This window comes from Hylobates moloch, unplaced genomic scaffold, assembly GCF_009828535.3.
Source record: "Hylobates moloch isolate HMO894 unplaced genomic scaffold, HMol_V3 SCAFFOLD_3, whole genome shotgun sequence".
Classification (NCBI taxonomy): Eukaryota; Metazoa; Chordata; class Mammalia; order Primates; family Hylobatidae; genus Hylobates; species Hylobates moloch.
In genome coordinates, this window is record NW_026652278.1 from 66,226,923 (window position 1) to 66,237,371 (window position 10,449).

Consider the following 10,449-nt stretch of genomic DNA (forward strand, 5'->3'; position numbering starts at 1 on the left):
GTGGCCTCATCTACTGTCTTCACTAGGAAGAAGATTCACGAGGCAGGTGAGTTGGTTTAAAGGAACCTGCAGTCTTTTTATCACCTTGATGGCTACGATGGATTTTGTTTCAGGGAGTATCTGTAAGACTTTAATTAAATCAGGAACTCAGGCCCGGCCAGCTTCCCTGCTGCTTATCAGCTTCTTAAGGCCGTGATTCATTACCCAGGATTATTTTTTTTTCATCCCTGAAATAATCTTTAAAGGCCTTCTATCAGGGAGATTAAAGCCATAAGTCATACATGCCCACGTGGATGCTTTGTTTTCTCTGCACATGGGTGGTGTAGAGCCACCCAGAGGACTGGGCCATGGAGCTGCCCCAGCCTCCTGGGCTCCTGCTGGGCCCTCTGCTGCCAGGACCAGGAGTGGGGGGAGTATCTGGTTGGCATGGCTCTCTGGCTGGGCAGAGGTTCGGCCGTCGTTGTGGGTGCTGAGGTGGCCTAGGCAGGTGGGGAGTGGGTGAGAATGGAACTCCCTGCTCTATGATTTTTCTCCTTCTTTCATTTAACAAATGTTCATTGGCCCCCTGGGCCACTTCCTGTTCTGGGTGCTGGGCAGAGCAAGACAGATGACATGCCTTTTGGGGATACAGACAAGTAAGCGAGCAATGACACCACATTTATTTCTTATTCTGCCTCCAAGCCTCTTTATCTCTTTGCCTTGACTCTCTCTCCCTGTCTTTCTCTCAAATCACAGAAGCAAGGCTTTCTTTTCCAACGGGAGGTAGGATTGCTTACTGGAGGTAGTGGCTTTTGATCTCCTGTTGAATTATTCACTGTGAATCTCTCCTGAGCCAGTTTCAGGGGCAGGATGGTCTCAGTCTGGATCCCTAGGCCGTTAAGAATTAATAAAGCCTCCAGTTCAGCCTCTAATGGGGACAGAGGTAACTGGGGGTTTAGAGAGAGGAGGGTGGGCTGCCTGGAGGAGGTGGCCATGGGGACATGGAGGTTGGACTGCAAAGAACTTGAACCTAGAGCACGACCTTCCCTTCTCTGGTTGCAGAAGGAGCCAAGTGGATCCTGAACCCTCGGGCTCAAGTGCCTGCCTCACCTCTTTTTGAGGTAAAATGTGCACTGCTGAGGTTCAGCCCTTGATAGGCCCTTCCACATGTTGGAGCCCTGTGCCCACTGTCAGTCCGTTAAGTTGCTAGTCACACGGCCAGAGTCCATGGCTTTGGAAATGTTACTGTATTTGTGCAACGTTGTTTTGAGTCATAGTTGCTCGCAGGGTCAGTGGGCTGCCCCTGATTGTGGCTGCTATGTTTGGGGAGAGAAGCAGGAGATGGAGCTGGGGAAAGCCTCCTGTGAAGCCCCAGGGGACTCAAGAGTCCCACCGCACCTGCTAGACAGTGGGGCGGGAGTAGCCACAGGCACTTGTTTGCATGAGCTGACCTTTGAGGAAAGTGTGTATGGGAAGAAGCAATCCCAAGCATGGTTGTGGGTGGACAGAGAGAGGGTGAGGGGTCTAGGGAGCTGGGGACCTGAGATGAGAGTCGGCCCCTTGCCCCCCTCTCAGGGCTGCAGCAGACTCCGTACTCCAGCACGTGACTTTCCTTCCTTTTCTTGAATGTGTTTTCTCTTCTTCCCCTGCCAGGTCTCTGCGCATCTCTTTCTACTGCCACGTCACCTGGGGTCATCTGTCTGTCTTAGTGTGCCACACTGCCCAGATGAGGTCAGGCCCCTGTTAATTGCCACCCCTGGAGTGGCTTTGTGCCATGACTTTGTGGGGCCAGGCTGCCTTTGTGGTTGTCAGTCCCATGAGAGTTGGACTGTGGCTGACCGTTCATGGCTGGGCCCCTCTACCTGGCACAGAGCAGACCCTCAAAGAGTGTTTGCCAAAGGAAAAGATGAACCGAGGGAGGCGCGGTCACACTGGAGGGCCTTTGGAGACAGGAGACATGGGGGTCCCTGCTTTCGGTCCCTGGTGGTCCAGCATGGCCTGACCCAGGGAGAGAAGCATCCCTCAGCCCACTTCTGTCCAGAACACAGAGGGCCTCATGATGCAAAGAGGACTGAAGGGTTGACCTGGGAAGGGATCAGCCCTGGGACCCCCGCTCCTTTCTCATGAGGCTACACATGAGGCCTGGGCATGAGCACATAGGGGAGGCCCCTCCCTTACCCTCCCTGGGCCCCCCACATCTTTCTGGGGCTGCAATAAAGCAGGTGGAGATGGTGCAACCCATAATCTGGGGGTGGACACTGTGTGACCTCCTTTATCCCACACTGGCCAGGTTGGAAGACATTTATATTTATATTGATTTGTGTCACCCGTGATGACTTCACTTTCTGAAACAAAACTCAGAAATACATGCAGAATTGTTCCAATCCAGGCCACGCTGATTTTCTATAACATCTGCTCCCAATACTGTGTTGCTCGGCGTGTGTGCGTGCGTGAGAAGCCCCGGGATTTTATTAGACAGTGACTGAGTTTTGGGGGGCTGTGGGCTGACCTGCGGTTCATCCAGGAGTTGGGGGGGAAAGCCGACCATGGAGAGGCAATTAGCTGGTGATTCTCAGAGGCAAAGCCACTGTCATCACAGCCCCTCTCACCCACGCCCGGCCTGCCTCCGTGCTCCAGGCTGTGTGTGCACTGCTTCCGACAGCCTCCCAACAACCTTGGCAGGTAGTTGCCACTCTCCCATTTGACAGATGAAGGAACAGAGACCCCAGGGTGCCTCATTCATTCATTCATGCATGCATTCATTCATCAAAAGCTTTATTGTGGATCCAGTGTGTTCTGGGCCCATGCGTGGAAGCGAGGGAGCTGGGCTAGAACTCAGCCCCATTGGGACCTGAGCTGGTGTCCTGCTCTGTCACAGCTGTCACAGGCCTTTCCTCTCCCTGCAATGCTGCTGCCCAGAAATGGGCACCTCAGAGGCGCCTGATAAAATCCCAGGGAGTGACCGAGTTAACAAGCCAAGGAGATGGCAGTGCAGGCAGATGGGGCCTGGGTGGCGGGGTTGGACCCAGGCTCAGAGGCACAGGCACTGGGGTCTGGCCCTTGGGATGCTTGGAATCCAGCCCCGTGCTGGTCCCAGCCCTGCGCCACCCCCTCTGCAGGCTCCACTCCCACTAAATCCCGCTGGAAAACGTAAAACCTTAACAGTCTTTCATCTTCCTGCCTCCCCTGAGCCCTCGACTCCCCCCAATCCTTGTGGCAGCAGCCCAACCCCCTCGGTCCTTGCCTTGGATACAGCACGTTGAGGTTCTCAAGACTCTGTTTTTGTCTTGTGTTAGATCAACATAGTAGGAGCGGCAGCAGCAAGGACGGTAGAATAATAAGACTGCTTATGTGTCAGGCTCCGTTTCCTAGCCATGATATCAGTCTACCCAAGGACTGTAGGAAGGGAGTACTTTGATCATTACACCCATTTTCAGCAGAGGAGACTGAACGATGACTTTCTCTTCCCCACAAAACGTGGCCACAGCAGATGCCGCTTTGGCTTAATAGCCGGGGCAGGAGAGCTGAAGGCAACAGAGGCTTATAGCTGAGAGGAAAGAGCGGACATTTGGAGTCCAGTCTTGGCATTGAACCCTCAACTGCTCTGAGCCTTAGTTTCCTTGCCTGTGCAATGGGCCAATGAGCACTCCCCTTTCATGTAGCTTTTGCGAGGTTCGTGAGATGGTGTGTGGAAAGCCCCGGGCTCAGTGCTGGCACAGAGCAGGCGGGGACAAAAGGCACCAATGAGGGGGAGAGTGGAACAGAGAAAGCGAGAGAATGATTCTCTTTCTCTGGAAGATAAGCCAAAAATTAGTTCCCTGCCCTGCCTTTCTGGCCTCAGAGGGAAGGGAGACCTGAGGCACCAAGTGCTAAACCAGGAGTCCTGGAGGTTGGGCTGTGTGGCCTCAGGCCGGGTCATCTCCCTGAGCCTCAATTTCTTCCTTAATGAAACAGGACAGGCTGAGCCTCATTGTCCACCTTTTTAGGGCATCCCAGTGGCTCGAACAATGTCAGACAGGAAAGCTTTCTGAGAAGTTCCCGGCATTGCTCAAATGGGAGGGCGACTGGCTTTTCCAGCACTACTAATAATTTACTCTGTTCTACCTCTCAAGTGGTGAAAAAGAAACTGCTGCAAGAGGATGCTTCCAGCCTGAAATGATTCATCCCCTCTGTTGTGAGATTCCTGTGGCTTCCTGCCACACCATTTCACCTGCCTCCCGAGCTGCCGGGCCTCACTGGTCTTGGGTTGGCCTTTGCTGTTTGAGACCCTGGGGTCCAGTGCATTGGCTCCTGGAAGTCACAGTGCTACCAGCTTGTTGGGTGGCTGCTCCCACCTCAGAGCCTCCTTTCTCAAATGGCTGGGATTGTCTGCAGGATCCAGCGTGATGGTGTAGAGACATGGTGGCTGGTGCGCAGCTCACAGGAGGTGCATAAGACATGTCAGGCCGCTCTTTCTTAACTCCTCGGCCCAGTGCCTTCCCCTCCTTCCACATCAGCTTCCTCATCTGTGGAATAAGGAGTTTGGAACTTGAACGACGGCAAAGCGTGAGGCCATATTTTGGGTTGCCCCACATTCTCTAAGGCCAATGGCAGCTGTCACTCATCAGCCTGAAGCAGCTGCAGAATCCTTAACTCAGGACCCAGAGAGCCTCAACCCAACAGTTCATGGAGGGCTAGAACTTCTAAGGCATGGATTTCTAGGGTCTGAAACAGTTTTGAGGTGGGGTGTTCAAAGATTCCATGTGGGGGAGAGGATCTCAAGCTTGCTGGAAGGAGGAAGAAGAGTGGGAGGAGGAAAATGATAATTCCCCATGTATATAAGCCTTGTGGTTTACAGAGCATCCTGACCTCGAGGGTGCCCTGTGATACAGGAGGGCCTGCCTGGCAAGGAGGTGAGAGATGGGGCTGAGAGGCCCAGGCCTTGGGCTCTGCTCCCTGTGACCCTTCCCCAACTCACGGCTCCAGATGGGCTCCAATACCTGTCATGGCCACCATCCTTCACTGAGGGCCTACTGTGCGCTCAGCCCAGAGCCAGGCATGCACGTCTATGATCTCACGACTCCTCACAGCCACCTGCACCCCCATCTTACAGACAGGCAAGCAGAGGCTGAATTGCCATGACTTGGTCATCAAAGGCTGCACAGCTAGATGGGAGCTGAGTGGGTGAGCTCCCATCTGTTCCTGCTGGATTTGCCCAGGCCATTAGCCAGGTCCCCAGCATCAAATGAATTCTATAATTTGTAAACGCAGCCGAGTGGCTTTTACAGAGGAATGTCGGGAAGTGATAAAAAATGCCTCTGATAGATTTATGGAGCAGCTGAATGCCAGCATCTTGCCTCTCTCCTGCTAGCTCCAGGAGCCACATGAGGCCGGAGCAGAGGCCCAAGCAGGCTTTTGTGGCTGACAGCCAGGCCTTTCATCGGCTTTTACAAGACAGGTTTATAGCATGGAGGAGATGGTGGCACAGAGTGGGAGGAGGGAGTCGCCTCCATCTGGGGCTCAGGCAGAGTAGATGACAGATCAGCCCCTGAAGCCTAGGGGGTGAACAGCCCTTGCCCTCCCCCAGGGTTCTATACCCTCCCTGCCAAAGCCTGGGGCCTCAAGGGCTGGGGGCATCTTGGGGTGGGGCTAGGAACCTCGGTCCTGACACATGGTGTGACCTGGGACCTTTGGTTTTCTTCTCTGGGCCTCAGTTTCCCCATCTCTAATGCAAGGGGCTTGAACTAGTGCAGTGGTTCTCAACTCCCTGCGAGCATCAGAATACACACCCAGGAGGTCCACCCAGCAGGGATCCAATCTGGGAGCTGTGTGGGGTGGAGTCTGGTGAGGGGTCTGCTGTGACTCTGATGGACAGATGGGGCTGAGAACCACTTCCACAGAGGGAGGAGCTCCAAGACCTGTGGGCCAGTTGGCTGGTGAGTTCAGGAGGCTGCAATGCTGTCTGGGGTTGCACGCCTTTCCTGAAACCCACCTGCTGGGAACAGAGTCACCTGGGCCTAGGTATGGTGGAGGGCAGGGAGACATGTCCAGCCCCCAGGCCTGAAGGCTGCAGCTGCACTCAGGATGCTCTCCCCATCCCCACCGCCCTCCAGGCTCAGCATGAGCTGATGTCAGCTGGTAGTGTGTGGAGCAGCACTGGGGACAAGGGACCCCGCTGTGTGCCTCCTTTTCCACATTACTGTGTTGAATTCACTGCCAAATCCTTCAGAGTCCACCTTCTAGATACATCTAGGATCCATACTGCACTCCATCACTCCTGCCACGCCCTTCTCCAAGCCACCACCATGGCTTCTCCTGGATGCCAGCAGTAGCCTCCCCAGTAGTCCCTACCTCATGATGTGGCTTATTTCCCCTGCAGTAGCCAGAACGAGCATCTGCAGACGCAAACCAGCCTCTGTGGCTCCCCAAAGGCTGCTGCTGCACTCAGGATGCTCTCTCCCTGCCCTGCCCTCCAAGGCCCCACTCTGCTTCCTCTCAGGAAGGGGTGGCTTGGGCCTGATGGAATTCACAGACAGAGCTCCGGAAGGCATGGAGCAGGGGAGGGGGTGAAGGCAGCAAGGTGAAAATGGGGCCGTGATGTCTCCTGGTGTCCCCTTTCTGCTCATCACCAGCACATCAAGGCTGGAAATCACTCGCTGGAGAAGACATGCCCGAGGTGCCCCAGGGGTGTGATCACAGCCTTCCAGGAATTAAAGGGTAGTGGCCGAGAAGAGGAGGCAGGCACATGTGTGTTCTGGGAGCTCTAGGAGCAGGGGGAAGAAGGAAGGCAGGGGGAGAAGGGGAAGGGAAAAGTGACCGAAGAAAGGCCACTGTTAGCCTGCTGTAAGAACTTTCTAGCCCTTAGAAATGGTCCCTAATGGAATAGACTGCCTGGTGTGGTGGGGAGCTACGAGGAGCTGTGGGCATTGGAGCAGAGGACAGTGACAATGAGCTGAGGGACATAGTGATGAAGATGATGGCCTCTAAGACCCCCCCAGCTCTTTGGTTCCACCCTGGCCCCATCATATATGGAAGCCATTGGGAGAGCCACCAGAAGGTTAGAGTAGGGTGACCAACTGTCTCAGTTTGCCTGGCACTGAAGGGTTTTCAGGGGTGTGGGACATTTCGTGTTAAAGCCAGGAAAGTCTTGGGCAAATGGGAACAAGTTGGTCACCCTACGAAAACATGTCTTGTGAGAATGAGCCCCTCCCAAGTTAGCATGGCTCTGGCCCACACACTGAACTCCCAGGCTGGCAGAAATGCCCTGGACCCTCCCTGCCTCCACTCTGCCCCTCCCCTTTCTGCCCCGAAGCCAGGAATAATGGAGCCTGCCTCACTGGGAGGGGCAGACATGGAGCCCCCTGGGCCAGGAATGGTTGCTAATGACAGGCCAGGCCACCTAGAGGCCCTCTCACTTGCCTTCTGGGCCTCTATTTCTCGTTCTGTGAAGTGAGACCATGTGGGATGGGTGGCTGGAGAGGGTGCTTCCATGGGTACCTGTCAGCCTGACACAGGGCCCCAGTCCCATCTCTCTTCTCTCTGGCCCGAGGCCGCCTTTCCAGCCTCTTTCCTGCTGCACATGGGTGTGTGGGGAGAGGGAAAGTGGCAGTTTCCTCCCTCTTCCTCCAGCAGGCAGGCTGGGGAGCAAGGGGCCTGCTCATGCCAGTTTCCTGTGTGCTGCCTGCCTCAGCTGTCTGTCTGTCTGGCCCCAGCCAGGCACCCTCTGTCACTCCCACCCAGCTTACTGTGCCTGGGCAAGGAAGGGTAGAGGGCTGGCAGGAGGGGTGGGCTCAGGCGAGAGCCTCTGCCTGCTCATGGCCTGTGGAGGGCACACACAGAGCTGCGCCTTCAGTCCTCAGTCCTCAGAGGGTGGCTGAATGAGGGTCCCAAAGTTCACCATAGCTGAGCTTCAGCCCTGGTGCTGCCTGTAACCAGCAGAGCCTGGGGTGTGGAGCAGATGGCACAGGGCAGGGGTAGCCTCAGTCCAGGAGCCATGAAGCTGGGGCCCCATGCTGACCCCCCACTGACCTGGGCAGGCCAGCGATGAGCCTTGGTGTCATTCCTGCCAATTGCTGTGGCTCAGGCAGCAGGCCCTGCAGTGCTGGCACCTCGGATGGATGCAGGTACTGACTCTTACCATGAAACCTGCTCACAGGGCTAGTTGGTGCCTAGCTCTCCAGGAGCTGTACTTCCAGCTTCGCTCTTCCTCACATGTCCCCTGAGCCATCTACAGATTCCCTCATGGCTGCCATGCCCAAGTATGCACACTTGCACACACACCTTCCAACAGCCTACACTTTCAGACTCCCCATCTTCACACAGCCCCTGCCTCCACCCCCAACATATACACCTTCATATGCCCCACACACCTTCACACGCTCACACACTCACATATACCCCCAGCCCCAGAACTACCTGGGAAGGAAGGCGATGGAGTGACAGCGGGAGATCACGTTAAGAAGAAAAAGGAGAGGTTTGCTTGGGAGCACCTGCGGGATTGGCAGAGGGGCAGGCCAACCGGGCACTGAAGCCCTCCCTGTACTCGAGGAGTCCTGAGCTGATTGCTCGGTCCAGGCCCCAGGCTCTGGTCTCCCTCTGTCTAGCCCTCCCGGGTGCTGGTCACCTGACAGTGCCTGAAAGGTCACCTGGCCCTGTGCCCCTACCACAGCCTGGTTCCGGGCAGCGGCTCGGCTCTCACCACTCCACATCCCCGATGCTGAGCTTTAGGCCTCTTTAAAATGCAGGAGGAAATGAAGCAGGGAGAGCAAAGGTGACTGGCCCAAGGTCGCGTAAAACCAGGAAGGAAACTAGATCTCCCCAGAGAGGCTGTGAGATGCACTAAAACAGCAGAGCCTCCTTCAGGAGACAGGGCTGTGCCGGCCCCGCCCGACCCTCTCCACCCTTGGCCTCAGCCACGCTCCCTGGTCCTCAGTTTCCTTCTTTGTCAACCACGGATGCTGGCCAGGCCACCCTTCCCAGGCTTTTTCCTGCCCCAACATGCCAGAGAGATCTGCAGCCTCACTCCAAGCCGTGACTGGGCCTCAACTGGCCGGACTCCTACGTGCACTTGGGGTGAGGTGGGAGGGGCTCCTGTGACAGGAGACTGGATTCTGGCCACAGCAGCTAACCCTGATGGGCCCCGGCGCTGGGCCATGAGCCCATGAAGGCCTGTGCAGCATGGCCTTCCAGGTTGCTGGTGTCTCAGGCTGCCAGTTTCCTGAGCACTCTCATCCCACAGAGGGCCCTGGGGCAGTGGTGGGAGGAAACCCCAAGGGTTCTGTGTTTGTGGAGGAGCCCGCAGGAGGAAAGGCATTCATCTGTTTGGGGTGCTGGAACCCTTTACTCAGTAATTCCAGAGGTTCATCCAGGTGGCCTTAAGATAACGAAGTTTATTGGGAGGAGAGATGAAGCCAGGAGCCAGGCAGCTCTGGACTCCTCCCTGCCGCCTCTCTGCCTCCTTCCTGCCCCACCTCCGGGGTCTCTGACTCTCCTTCTGCTTGTCTGCTCTGTCCTCCACCCTCCTATGGCCTCTTGCTCTAGCTTTTCTTTTTGTAGAGATGGGGTCTCACTGTGTTGCCCAGGCTGGTCTTGAACTCCTGTTCTTAAGCGATCTTCCCACCTCAGCCTCCCAAAGTGCTGCGATTACAGGCATGAGCCAGTGTGCCTGGCCCTCTTGCTCTAGTTCTGTCCATAGCCCTATCTGATGGCCTATTGCCCATGGAGCAGAGCCCTTAGTGCCAGTTCACATGATGGGCCTGGCTGCCTATGGAGGATCATTTCCCCATCCAATCAGTGCCATCTGGCAGGTGTGGGTAGGACCATCACAGCTAGAAGAGGACATGACACCCTGAGTGACATGGCAGTACATGGGGACGTTGTGCAAGGCTTTCTGGAAGAGGAGAAGTTGGGACTTGATCTTGAAGGAGAAGCAGGATTTTAAAGTGTGGTGAATGTTCTGTTCATAGCTCAGGGAATGCTAGAAATGTGGGCTGAAGAATGGTCCACCTAGAGAAGTCTCAGAAGCCATGGGGTGAATGGATCAGAGCGACCGTGGAGAGAGGAGGAGGAGGAGAGGAGGAGGAGGGATTTGCAGGCCAAGGATGCAAATCTGTAGAAGGTTTGCATTGCAGGAGAAGCTCAGGGGCGAGAGCCACTTGGGACTGGGACAAGAGTTGGAGCAAGGCTGGAATGGGGCTGTGTGTCCCAAAACCAAGGGGAGTGGGCAGCAGCTGTGAAAGAGTCCAGAGTGACAATTGGGAGGCTGAAGGTGACCTGGTGAGAGCAGCTTCTATGGTGTGGTAGGGCATCGCCTGATTGCAGGGGTGAGGGTGTAGACACAGCAGGCATAGGCCTCTTTGGATGTTCATGAGTGAGAAAGGGCCCTGACACCTGAATGCTTTGCATGCCCAAGGTGAGCAGTGAGAAGAGTGAGTGGCGATGCTCATGCCTGCCTCTCCTGGGGAACCCTGTGGGGTCGGCACGGTCTGGACA